Below are 15,386 nucleotides of genomic sequence, written 5' to 3' on the forward strand. Positions count from 1 at the left end.
TAAGCTTTTTATAAAAAATTTGCCTCAAGCGAGACTCGAACCCGCGACCTCTTGTAACCCGAAAACACCCTCAAACCATTCAACCGTGACTGTTTTTCTGAAATTATTTCCTTTTGTAATTTACTTAAACATTAACTGATTCAACTCCTTTTTCTTCATCTTATTTATCAACTAAATCGACTATCGTTTAAATCATTCTCACAATAATTGATACAAGTCTTAAATTACGTTGTAACTTTGAATTATAAAAGACCTGTAATGATCGTTTGTATTTACAAAAAAAACAATTAATAAAAAAAATGACGGACATACCTGAAGAATACTTGTAAAACTCAAATTTGATTTTTGAGTTTAAGGACGTTTTAGCCAAAGATTAAAACATGAAAAAGGTTCTAATTCGCTCCTATAAACTTTCTCAACTCTCAATTGTAACAGAAACTTCAAAAATTTTACGAATTTAATGATGAACTGATAGTTGACTTTTAATCTTCGAAAGTTTGACTTCAAAATTAGGGATTGATAGGAAAAATTGGACTTCGAGACTTTGCATATAGTTTAAAAGAAAGACTTATAACCTAACTGCAATAAAGGATTTTGAGTTTAAACTAGAATTCGATGTTTTTGGAAAATTTATCAAGAACAGAGAAAACTATCTGTTCGCGTTTTATTTTCTATTTAAATTCTCAGATACGATTAGGTGTAAGTGATAATTGATATTGCTGGAGAAAAAGTCGTTTATTTGCTACCTAATACATGGATTGATCAATTGAATTATAGTGCAAGTGTCGACATAAGTCAATTAGATACAGAAAAAATATAATTAAAATAAATAAAGGATGAACAGATTACTAATCAAATTTGGATTGTATATTGTGTCTGATTCAGGATTTATACTATTCTAAAGACAGAGAAACAAAATTTAACATAGCTTGATTGATACATTTAACAAATTTGTACGATTTTTTCTTGATTTTTTTTATATTTTATATAATTAATATTAATAACTAATAAATATAACAATAATTATATTAATACTAATAATAATAATTATATTAAAAGTACTAATAATATTTTGTTACTGATAATAGAAATAATAATAATTTCAATAATATTAATAATACAATCATTTTATTAATAATAATAATAATAACATTAATAATAAAAATGATAATGATATTATTAAATAATAATTCTTAATGATAATAATATCTAATGATAATACAAGTAATAATTATGATACAACAAGTTTCATAACTATATATTTTATATTAGACATAATAATATTAATATTACAAATATCAATCATTAGCATTAAAGATTTATAATAATAATAAGAGTAATAATAATATTAATACGACAATAATATTTAAGTTTTGTAATCGAATTTAATATATTATATATTAGTATATATGTCATATTTATTAGTTATATAGTATATTCTATAATAACCTATCTTAAATATTTATTTTATATTTCAATATATATATATATATATATATATATATATATATATTCATTTTAATAGAACTTAATTATTTTATATATTCCTTTAGATTTTCAATTCAATTCAAATGATTTATTTGTATTATATTAATTTAAGTTAATATATACACTTACAATTATATATATATATATATATATATATATATATATATATATATATATATATATATATATATATATATTATTTATTTTTTTTATTTTTTACATATTTATTTACACAATTGTTCGTGAATCGTCAGAAATGGTCAAAGGTTAAATGCATCATTGTAAACAGTTTCAAAAATTTTTAAGAGTCAATATTACAGACTTTGTTTATTGTCTCGAAATCATATAAAGATTAAGTTTAAATTTGATCGGAAATTTCCGGGTCCTCACAGTACCTACCCGTTAAAGAAATTTTGTCCCGAAATTTGATTGGGATCGTCATGGCTGATAATAAGTATGTTTTCATGAGTCATATGAGTTGATAAATAGAGTTTTATCATCATTGAGTAATATGGAAATAAACAATTCGATTATTCGAAGAGTACGAGTGAAGTTATCACAAAAGAGTGAAATAAAGAAGTAAAGATTTGTCTTAGATTTTGACGTAGTCAGGTTGAATTCCAGAATTCAAGGGATATAAAGAAAATCTTCGAAATCTAAAAGATTTGATTCTTCGACGAATAAGGAAATTAAGATCTCTATATTTAAATACGGTGATCTGCCTCGATTACTCTGTCTGATATTTTCATTATAAATTAAACTCTTCCGTTCCATTATTCTCACCATTTCTATACTTTCTTTCTTAGTTCATACATCCAAAAGATTGTGAAAATGCTTAATCCAGTTCTAATCCCTGATATTTTCCTAATCATCATTTCTGTCATCCTTCTTTTCAATCTTCCACCAGAAAAATCTGTTTTCTTCTACTATTACCTTGGGGTGATACTATTCTTAATTCTGCCGTGTCTTTATATTGCTATTCGTATTAATATCCACGGTTTGTGACCTCCGTGTTGTTATTGGGCTTTATATTTTCTCTTATATTTTGGAGCTCTTTGCCTTATTATTCTCTTCTCGACCTCTAATAAAGCGAGTAATGGTCCAGAATTCGTAAGTATGGAGTTTCGAATGAACTAAATGTTCTAAACAAGAAAGAATGTAATAGCACGATTTGATTTGTCAAATTACCAGAATCACTGAGAATAGAACTATTAAGAATATATTTTCTTGATATGTTCAGAAGTTAAGCAGAATGAATGAGTTATGTAACATGGCACATGATGACGTTATGATCTGTGAATCATCACGTTCCATTTAGAAACTCAGCATGAATTACTGTAATATAATCACGTTGATCAAGTGTCATTATATTATACTAACTCATACTTCAGTTCCCAACACTGCTTCAAAATCATTCATATTTTAAATTCGAATTTTTCAGAATTTAGAAACTAAAACAGTTTCCTTTCTGATGTAATACTGATATCGCGAAGAGATAAATGATTTCAGTTAAGAATAGTTATGAAAATATCTTCAGAAATATCGAGGATATTTATAATGATAGATACGATGATATCTTAGAATTTCTAATATCGATAGATGATGAAAAAGATTTGTCCGTAAGGGTTTAGAGTCAGTAGCAAGGTATTCGATAATAACTTCAGCAGATACTGAATTATTTGGATTCTTTGAAGGCAGGTTTAGTCTTTGTGATTTGTCTACAGCTTCCTTCATAGTTTCGCATAATTCTCTTTTCGGTACTAAATTTTCTATTGAGTTTTTCCAACCTTCCATTCCTTTTTATCAAACTTTTGGCCGTTTAGGCCATCTACAATTTTGTTGTTTCCTCTGCATTTAATGCAACCATAACTGAATCGTCGGTTGTCAATCCGAGGTGGTTTCAAGTGAATTGTGTTTTTAGATGATTAAACGCTGATGGTAATATGGTGGAATATAAAAGGATCTCCGGTAACAATAAAAGAGCACGCATATATATCAAGGTGATAATAAGGTTGTTTCGAACGAAAAGTCGAAGTTGAGTTGCTGGAGCTGTGACAAAATTGACTAATTTGAAAAGGAATTGCAAAGTTATTTTCGGTAATAACAACACCAAAGAAGCTAGCACAGATACATGTTAAACGTTTACTCAGGTTCCGAGTGTTTTCAGGTGCATAACTATATTCATCAATCCTTTCTTCCGTATAAGAAGTGCGTTTGGTTCATCCTCTCGATTGAGGTGTCTTCAAGAATCATGAAAAGTTTGAACGCATATTGTAATCGTCAAGATACAAATGAGGTTTAGGATGAAATCAAGTGGCAAACTTCAAGAAATATTTAGTTTCATATATTATAATCAATATTTTAATTCATTTTAATTGTCCAATGTTGGCAGTCCACAGTTAGCAGTCCACAATTAATAATTCAATAATTTAATATATAATATTCGAATTAATTAATACGTATCGTGACCCATTGTACACATGTCTCAGACTCGATCACAACTCAAAGTATATATATTATTATAGAATCAACCTCAACCCTGTATAGCTAACTCAAGCATTACTGCATATAGAGTGTCTATGGTTATTCCAAATAATATATATAGATGCGTCGATATGATATGTCAAAACCTTGTATACGTGTCCCGATATTTAAAGTGCGTAAAATAAATAACAGAAATTAAATGACGATAAATAAAATTGCGAGAATATAAATTGCGATAAATAACTTGCGATAATTAAATTGTGATAAATAAATTGCGATAAATAAAATGTAATATGAAATTAATCAGTTAGCTAGGAACAGTTAGCTAGGAACAATTAGCGTGGATTCTTACCAAAATTCTTCTCATAGTTAAATTGTTTGTTTCTAACAAATTTTATTTTTGTCCAATGTTTTCTTCATTATGCCACTTGTTGGATTCTGATAGGTCAAAATCCAAATATGAAATTGAATGAAAATGGTTATTCTGCGGTGAACGGATACGTATATCTGTGGATGTAAATATGATAGTAAATGACTGTTGAATCAGATTCGAAGAATGTACTGTGTAACTTATTAACGTGAAATCTAAATATTCCTCGGGTATTACCTACCCGTTAAAATATTTTCACCATTAACAGTTTGTACGAAAGAATTTTTAATTACAATCTTTATGAAAATATACTTACATATATATTTTCTTCAGATGTAATCATAGATTTAATGAGTTAATATGATATTAATCTCATTTGCTTTTCGGGTTGAGCTAGAATAAATAATCTCTAAGACTTTAGAAATTACATAATCGCCATGAAGAACGAAGATAATTAATGTAGAACGATACATAGAACGGTGATTATACTCGAGGTACAGAATGAGATGTTGAGGCATGGATTGTTGTTAGTACTGGTGCTGTTATTGATGGTACTGTTGGTGCCGGTGATATTGATGAAGCTGGTAATTTTTGCACCATATTCTCCAAATTGATTACTTGAGTGCGAAGTTCGTTGACTTCTTCTATTATTCCGGGATGATTGTCGGTCGGAATGAGTGAATGAATAAGGTTTAGAATTTTAGATAGAATATAATCGTGGCGAGGTATTCGAGAAATGAGGGTGAAACTGGTGTTTCGGACTGGTTCGCCGATAAGTGCTTCGGGTTCTCCGTCAAGAGGTGAATTCGGTTGGTGGAAAGGATCGTCTTCTTCGCGTCTCCATCGGTTAAGTCGTCTATGAACCCATCCCCAATTCATCCAGAATTGAAGATGACTAGTTTGGTTGATCCATTTCATTTACACTGTTTTCGGAGCTTAGGTGAATATCCATGTCAGAATAGCTGTAGGAATAACTATCGAAATAGCTATCGGAATCTGAGGGACTCGAACTGGTTGCGGGATTCATCTCGTACGATCAGATGAAGAATTTTCGATACGAAATAGATTATAGGATGTAGATTAGTACCCTGCAATACATAATTTACATATGCATATATAATACTAAAATCCCATAAGTTACGGAGGAATCTACGGAAGCTGTCAGGCAAAGATAACAATAACAGATATGCTAAGATATGAATTTATCTATACACTGTCTATGCAATAGAGGCAGTAAGACGTGTCTAGACTTTAAGGATGATAAGCAAAGAATTTTCGACACTAAATGATAAGCAAATCTATTGACATGCAGACACGGTCGAAGTCCAGACCCACTAATGCATCTAAACAACTATCAGTTAGACACACTAATGTAAGACCTGGTTCGCTAAGACCACCGCTCTGATACCAACTTTCATGACCCGTCCTAATCCATCAGGACGAATTCATTACATTTGGTTACATCGCGAGGTACTTGACCTCTATATGATACATTTTACAAACATTGCATTCGTTTTTAAAAGACAAACTTTCATTTCATCAAAAGTTGACGGCATGCATACCATTCCACAATATATCCAACTATAATTGACTTAATAATAATCTTGATGAACTCAACGACTCGAATGCAACGTCTTTTGAAATATGTCATGAATGACTCCAAGTAATATATTTAAAATGAGCAAATGCACAGCGGAGGATTTCTTTCATACATGAGAATAAACATGCTTAAAAGTGTCAACCAAAAGGTTGGTGAGTTCATTAGTTTATCGTAATAAATCATTTCCATAATTTAATAGACCACAAGATTTTCATTTCCATTTCTCATAAACATAATCTCATATCAGGAATTTCGCACGGCATAGAGATAAAAATCATTCATATGGTGAACGCTTGATAACCGAACTAACAGGATGCATATAGAATATCCCCATCATTCTGGGACTCTCATCGGACATGATAATCGAAGTACTAAAGCATTCGTAACCCGAATAGGACATGTCAAGGTCCATAGATCTATCTTTAGGATTCGCGTCAATTAGGGGCCATTTCCCTAATTCTTAGGCTACCAAGCTAAAAAGGGGCATATTTTTCATAACCCGTCCTAATCCATCTGAACGAAGTCCATATCGATTATAAACGATTCACAATAGTTGATTACATCGCAAGGTACTTGACCTCTATATGATACATTTTACAAACATTGCATTCGTTTTTAAAAGACAAACTTTCATTATATCAAAAGTTGACAGGCATGCATTTCGTTTCATAATATAACAAACTATCAACGACTTAATAATAATCTTGATAAACTCAACAACTCGAATGCAACATCTTTTGAAATATGTCATGAATGATTCCAAGTAATATCTCTAGGATGAGCTAATGCACAGCGGAAGATTTCTTTCATACCTGAGAATAAACATGCTTAAAAGTGTCAACCAAAAGGTTGGTGAGTTCATTAGTTTATCATAAATAATCATTTCATAACTTTAATAGACCACAAGATTTTCATTTCCAGTTCTCATAAATATACGTCTCATGCATAGAGACAAAAATATCATTCATATGGATTGAACACCTGGTAACCGAGTGGGATTGCTAACAGAAATTGGTTGTATTCACTTGGAAGGAATCAACTTGTTAAATTCAACAGACATATAGGACGATTTAAACAGATGATCTGATGTTGATGCAAAACAGATTCGATACCTTTATTATTTTTATACTTAATTAAAAACTAATAATTAATAATTGTATTAATTATAATATTGATATAAATAAATAATAATAATACTAATTAATAATAATTAAAAATACTGATTTGTTCTAGATTCCTTTATTTATATAATATAATACATACTAATAATTAATGAATGTATTATTAATAATAACAATTATATTAATAATAATTATAATTAATAAAAATACTAATATCCTAAAACTTATAATAATTATATAATTATTAATAATTATAATCGATTATAGTAATTTTTATTAATAAATACTATAATAATAATGATATTAATAATAATAATCTTGATAAATATAATAATAATACACAATCATTTATAGTAACTAAAGTTGTAATCTTTCTACTAATTACGATATGAATAATGATAACAACGATACGAATAATGATAACAACCATACTAATAATAATAGTAATTATATAACAAATCAATTATATCAAATTTCATATTTATGTATTATACAAAATAATAATAACAATATTATTAATTTTAAACACATATTTTAATAATATTAGTGAAGGTAATAATAATTTTAGTAAAGATAACAAATTAAATGCATTAACCTTCATATTTATATATTATCTATAATAGTATAACTAATATTGCTATGTATTATTAATATTAATATTAGTATTAATAATAATACTGAAAGTAATGATAATCTTATTATAACAACTATATTTTCGTTAATAATACTTTATTAATTATGTAATATTTAATAATCATATAATACATTATATAGTAATTTTTATTGATTAAAATATACTTTATTAATTTAAAATATATACCTATCTTTCACATGTATGTATGTATATATATATATATATATATATACACACACAATTGTTCGTAAATCGTCGGTAATAGTCACAGGTCAAATGAATTCATGTAAACAGTTTCAAAAGTTTTAAGACTCAACATTACAAACTTTGCTTATCATGTCGAATTCATATAAATATTAAGTTTAAATTTGGTCAGAAATTCCCGGGTCGTCACAGTACCTACCCGTTAAAGAAATTTCGTCCCGAAATTTGAGTGTGGTCGTCATGGCTAACAATAAAAATGTTTTTATGATGAATATGAGTCAATAATTAAAGTTTTATCACCATCAGGTGATTTGAATAAAACCACTCAATTATTCGAAGCGTACGAGTGAAATTATCACTAAAAGATTGAAATAGGATAAGTAAAGATTCGTCTTAACTTTTCACAGAGTCAGGGTTGAATTCCGAAATTCAAGGTATTTAAAAAAGAATCTTGGAAATCTATAAGATCTGATTCTTCGAGATTTAAGGAAAATTAGGATCCTCTTTAATTTAATGCGATCATCTGTCTCGATTGCTTTGTCTGGTAATTCCGCTATAAATTTACCTTTTCTGTTCCATTATTCTCACCATTCCTATACTTTCTTTCTTAGTTCATACATCCAAAAGATTGTGAAAATGCTTAATCTCGTTCTAATCCTTGATATTTTTCTAATTATCATTTCTGTCATCCTTCTTTTCAATCTTCCACCAGAAAAATCTGTTTACCTCTACTATTACCTTGGGGTGATACTATTCTTAATTCTACCATGTCTTTATATTGCTATTCGTATTAATATCCATGGTTTGTAACCTCCTTGTTGTTATTGGGATTTATATTTTCACTTATATTTTGGGGTCCCTGCTTCTATCTTTCCATAATCATTGATATCCACAGTTAATACTCTCTCCAATTTACTGTGCTTTATACTCCCATTGATATTTTGAAGCTTCATGCTTTTGTTTTATCTTTCCGACTTTAGATTAAGCGAATAATGGTCCAGAGTTCATAGGTATGAATTTCGAATGAACATGACTAGCGTTCTAAGAGAGTGATTGTAACAGCACGATCTTGATTGGTTAAATTACCGGAATTTAAGAGAAAGATAGAACTATCAAGAAAATATGTTCTTGATATGTTTGAAGATTCGGTAGAATGTAAGAGTCGTGTAACATGGCACATGATGACATTATTGTCTGTGAATCATAACGTTCCATTAGAAACTCATCATTACTTACTGTAATATAATTACGTTGATCAAGTGTCATTATATTATACTAACTCATGCTTCAGTTCTCAACACTACTTCAACATCATTCATAATTTAAACTTGAAGGTTTTGTCGTGAAAAGATAACTTATTTCAGATAAGGATAGTTATGAAAATATCTTCAGAAATACCGAAGATATTTATGACGATATTTTAGAGTTTCTAAGATTGAAGGTTGATGAAGAAAATTTCCGCAAGATTTTAACATGACTTCGGAGCAAGATATTCTCTAAAGATTTCAACGGATCCAGAATTACCTGGATTCTTTGAATATAGGGTATGGTCTTTGTATTTGTCCTTGGTCTCCTTTGTGGTTAGCTCAATCCGTTTTTCAGTTCCAACTTTTCTGAGCTTTTCCAACATACTATTCTTTATTATCAAACTTTCGACTGTTAAGGTCGTCCACAGTTTTTGCTGGTTCCTTCAGCTTTTTCAGCGTTCAGAGTATTGATTCGTAGACTGGGTGCTTTTCAGAATTTCAGAATGAAAGATCATAATTCTAAGAGATAAATGTTATACATATAACTGTTGATGTAGATATGCTGTGAGTTTTCAAAGTACTGATTGCTGATTCCCGGTAATTGGTATGGCAGTTCTTGTTACAGGATGCGGATGAGTATACGGTAGGGTTTTAATGAACAAATATAATGATTCTTCAGAGTAACTTAAGTCAATCAGTAATGAAGTTGCCAGTAAGTTTACTTGCTAATGTGATGGGGTGTAAACGGTTCCTCGGTATCGATGATGAAAGGCAAACTTTTGTATCAAGGTTATAATAAGGCTAATTCGAATGAAAGTCGAAGTTGACTTGATGGAGTTGTGACAAAATTGGCTAAATTGAAAAGGAATTGCAATGTTATTTTTGGTAATAACAATGCCAACGAAGCTAGCACAGATACGTGTTAAATGTTTACTCAGTTCCGAGTGTTTCCAAGTGCATAACTATATGCATCAATCTCTTCTTACGTAGATGAAGTGCGGTTGGTTCATCCTCTCGATTGAGGTGTTTTCAAGAATCATGAAAGATTTGAACGCAGATTGTAATCGTCAAGATACAAATGAGGTTTAAGATGAAATCAAGTGGCAACTTGAAGAAATGTTTAGTTTCATATGTTATAATCAATATTTTAATTCATTTTAATTGTCCAATGTTATTAGTCCACAGTCGATAGTCCACATTTAACAGTCCAATAATTCATATATAGTTTAACATATAATATTCGAATTAATTAATACATATCGTGACCCGTGTACATGTCTCAAACTCGATCACAACTGAAAGTATATATATTATTGTAGAATCAACCTCAACCCTGTATAGAGAACTCGATCATTACTACATATAGAGTGTCTATGGTTATTCCAAATAATATATATATATATATATATATATATATATATATATATATATATATATATATATATATATATATATATATATATATATATATATATATGCATCGATATGATATGTCAAAACCTTGTATACGTGTCCCGATATTTAAAGTGCGTAAAATAATTACAGAAATTAAATGACGATAAAATAAAATGCGTAAAGTAAATAACAGAAATTAAATGACAATAAATAAAATTGTGATAAATAAACTGCGATAAATAAAATGTCATCAGTTAGCTAGGAACAGTTAGCTAGGGTTTTGTTAGCGTGGATTATTAATAGAATTTCTCATACTTAATTCGTTTGTTTCTAACAAATTTTATTTTGTCTAATGTTTTCTTCATTATGCCACTTGTTGGATTCTAATAAGTCAAAATCCAATATGAAATTGAGTGAAAATGGTTATTCTGTGGTGAACGGATACGTATATCTGTGGATGTAAGTAGGATATTAAATGACTGTTGAATCAGATTCGAAGAAGGTACAGTGTAACTTATTAATGTAAAATCTAAATATTCCTCGGGTATTACCTACCCGTTAAAATATTTTCACCATTAACAGTTTGTACGAAAGAATTTTTAATTACAATCCTTATGAAAATATATATACATATATATTTTCTTCAGATGTAGTCATGGATTTAATGAGTCAATATGATATTAAACTCATTTGATTTTCGGTTTGTGCAAGAATAAATAATCTCTAAGACTTTAGAGATTACATAATCGCCATGAAGAATGAAGATAATTGATGTAGATCGATATGTAGAACGGTGATTATACTCGAGGTACAGAATGAGATGTTGAGGCATGGATTGTTGATGGTACTGGTGCTGTTATTGATGGTACGGTTGGTGCCGGTGATGTTGCTGAAGCTGATACGTTTTGACCATATTTTTCCAAATTGATTACTCGAGCGCGAAGTTCGTTGACTTCTTCTATTATTTCGGGATGATTGTCGGTCAGAACGAGCGGATGAATATGGTTTAGAATTGTGGATAGAATATAATCGTGTCGAGCTACTCTGGAAATAAAAGTGAAGATGGTGTTTCAAACTGGTTCGCCGGTAAGTGCTTCAGGTTCTTTGCCAAGAGGGCTATGTGGTGGATGGAAGGGATCACCTTCTTCTTGTCTCCAATGATTGAGAAGGCTACAAACCCATCAGATGAATTGGGGATGGCTGATTGGTTTATTCATTCTGGTGCTTCCGGAGCTTAGGTGAACATCCATGTCGGAATAGCTATCGGAATCTGAGAGACTCGAACTGGTTGAGGGATTCATCTCGTACGAGCAGATGAAGGATTTTCGATAAGAATAGATTATAGGATGTAGATTAGTACTCTGCAATACATAATTTACATATGCATATATAATACTAAAATCCCATAAGTTGCGGAGGAATCTACGGAACTGTCAGGAAAAGTTTACAGTAACAGATACGCTAAGATATGAATTTTTGTCTATACACTATTCATGCAGTCAATGCAGTAAAACGTGTCTAGACTAAGAATAATAAGCAGGTAATTTCCTAAGGATGATAAACAGATGATTTCCGACAAAAATGATAAGCAAAACTTTTGACATGCAGACACGGTCGAAGTACAGACTCACTAATGCATCCTAACGACTATTAGTTAGACATACTAATGCAATACCTGGTTCGCTAAGACCACCGCTCTGATACCAACTTTCATAACCCGTCCTAATCCATCTGAATGAAGTCCATATCGATTATAAACGATTCATAATAGTTGATTACATCGCGAGGTCCTTGACCTCTATATGATACAATTTGCAAACATTGCATTCGTTTTTAAAAGACAAACTTTCATTATATCAAAAGTTGACAGGAATGCATTTCGTTTCATAATATAACAAACTATCAACGACTTAATAATAATCTTGATAAATTCAGCAACTCGAAAGCAACGTCTTTTGAAATATGTCATGAATGATTCCAAGTAATATCTCTAGGATGAGCTAATGCACAGCGGAAGATTTCTTTCATACTTGAGAATAAACATGCTTTAGAGTGTCAACTAAAAGGTTGGTGAGTTCATTAGTTTATCATAAATAATCGTTTCATAACTTTAATAGACCACAAGATTTTCATTTTCAGTTCTCATAAATATACGTCCCATGCATAGAGACAAAAATATCATTCATATGGATTGATCACCTGGTAACTGACATTAACAAGATACATATAAGAATATCCCCTATCATTCCGGGAAATCCTTCGGATATGATAAAACAACATCGAAGTACTAAAGCATTCGGTACTTTGGATGGGGTACGTTACGCCCAATAGATCTATCTTTAGGATTCGCGTCAATTAGTAGACTGGTTTACTAATTCTTAGGTTACCAAGTAAAAGGGGCATATTCGGCTTCGATCATTCACCCATATAATGTAGTTTCAATTACTTGTATCTATATCGTAAAACATTTATAAAAATTGCGCATGTATTCTCAGTCCAAAAATATAAAGGGTAAAAGGGCAAATGAAACTCACCTAATGTATTTTGTAGTAAAAATACATATGACTATATTGAACAATGCAGGGTTGGCCTCGGATTCACGAACATATATCATTTGCATATTTATTAATACACATATTTGTAATCGAATAAGTTTATATATTATTATTAGTGCTGTACTTATTATATTTAAAAAAATTTGTAAGTTTTACTAATCATTTATATATTTTCATTTTTATATATATCTATATAATTATTAATATAGTTAAGTTAGATAATTTAAATGAAATTTTATATCTATACTCTTTATTTTATTACTTATAATCTTAACAACGTCATTTAAAACTTTTATTTTCATAAATAATATTAGCTTAATAATAATAATATAGATAATACTTGATAATAATGATATTAGTAGTTTTATTGATAACAAAATAATAATTTTGTAAAAATAATAATAATGATAATAGTTTTTAATAATAACAATACTATTAATGATAATCATACTAATACTAATAATGATAATTTCAATAACATTTTGTTGATAATAATAATAATAATACTAATAATTATGAAAATAAATCATTTTATTTTTCATAATGATAATAATATTAATCATACCCATAATATCGATATTAATATTAAAGTGGTAAAATTTATATTTCTAGTAATACTTATAATACTAATGATAATATTAATACTAGTCTTAATAATAATGATAATAATAATTTTACTTATTTTAGTGATAATAATATTCATAATATTAATTTAGTAATAACAGTAATTAATATAACCATCATCTTAATCATGATAATTAATAATAATAATAATAATAATAATAATAATAATAATAATAATAATAATAATAATAATAATAATAATAATAATAATAATAAAATAATGGTACGATAATAATAATACCAATAATAGTAATAAGAGTGTTAATACTAATAATATTAATAAATGATGATAATTAGTAACATACTAATACTAGTAAGTAATAATAATAATAACATAGCAATAATGATAATAATAATAATAATGATAATAGCAACCATAACAATTATGACAACAACAACAATAATAATAATACTAATTATATTAAAGATGATAAATAAATGTATATACCCTTTTAAAAATGCTTTGTTAAAAAGAATTGTCCATCCGAGACTCGAACCCATGACCTCCTGCTACTACACCAACACCCACGACCACTCTTCTGTTTCCATATTTCCTGATTTAATTTAGCTATTAAACCATATAACCCGTTTTGCTTTCTGATTAATCTTTCTTCTACTTCACCAATTCTCAAACGACTCAGACTCCCTTTAAACTTAATAACGTTTACCAAATTGATTTTAGGATTTAGTATTTAATACCAAAATATTTATAAGTGGTTAATTTGATTAACAAAACAAAACAAAAAAAGAAAGAAAAAGCAGCTATTGCTGCTCGACGAGTGAAAGCACAAAAAAAAAATTGATTTTTGATTTTTATTGCATTATAGAAAAAACGTATAACACGAAATAGTTTCCTAATCTTATATAGAAACTATTGGGATCATAATTTGAACTTGAATCATCAAAACAGATTCGAATTTTAACGAAGAACATACAGTTGACTTTTAAAGTTTGAAACTTTGACTCAAAAATTGAAGCTCGATAAGATGAATTGATCTATGAAACTTTGCAGATAGTTTGATTAGAAGATTTCAAACACAACTGCATTTACACATTTTTAAATTTGCTTCGAAATTGGGTTTTTGCAAAAAAAATTGAAATACAGAGATATATCGCTGTTTCTATTTATTTATATATATATATATTTTTTAAATTAACTAATGATTGCAACTGTAATTGTGGATTGATAATAATTGGGGAGTAATCGAATGAGTTTTATATGAAATAACAGAATTCAATCGTTTGGCTTTATAGAATAAAAGGTCGACTTAATTTCTCATCAGGTACTGAATAAAATAAAAAAAAATATATATAAAACCTGAGTGGGATTGCTAACAGAAATTGGTTGTATTCACTTGGAAGGAATCAACTTGTTAAATTCAACAGACATATAGGACGATTTAAACAGATGATCTGATGTTGATGCAAAACAGATTCGATACCTTTATTATTTTTATACTTAATTAAAAACTAATAATTAATAATTGTATTAATAATAATATTGATATACATAAATAATAATAATATTAATTAATAATAATTAAAAATACTGATTTGTTCTAGATTCCTTTATTTATATAATATAATACATACTAATAATTAATGAATGTATTATTAATAATAACAATTATATTAATAATAATTATAATTAATAAAAATACTAA

Source organism: Rutidosis leptorrhynchoides, chromosome 8, assembly GCF_046630445.1.
Source record: "Rutidosis leptorrhynchoides isolate AG116_Rl617_1_P2 chromosome 8, CSIRO_AGI_Rlap_v1, whole genome shotgun sequence".
NCBI lineage: Eukaryota > Viridiplantae > Streptophyta > Magnoliopsida > Asterales > Asteraceae > Rutidosis > Rutidosis leptorrhynchoides.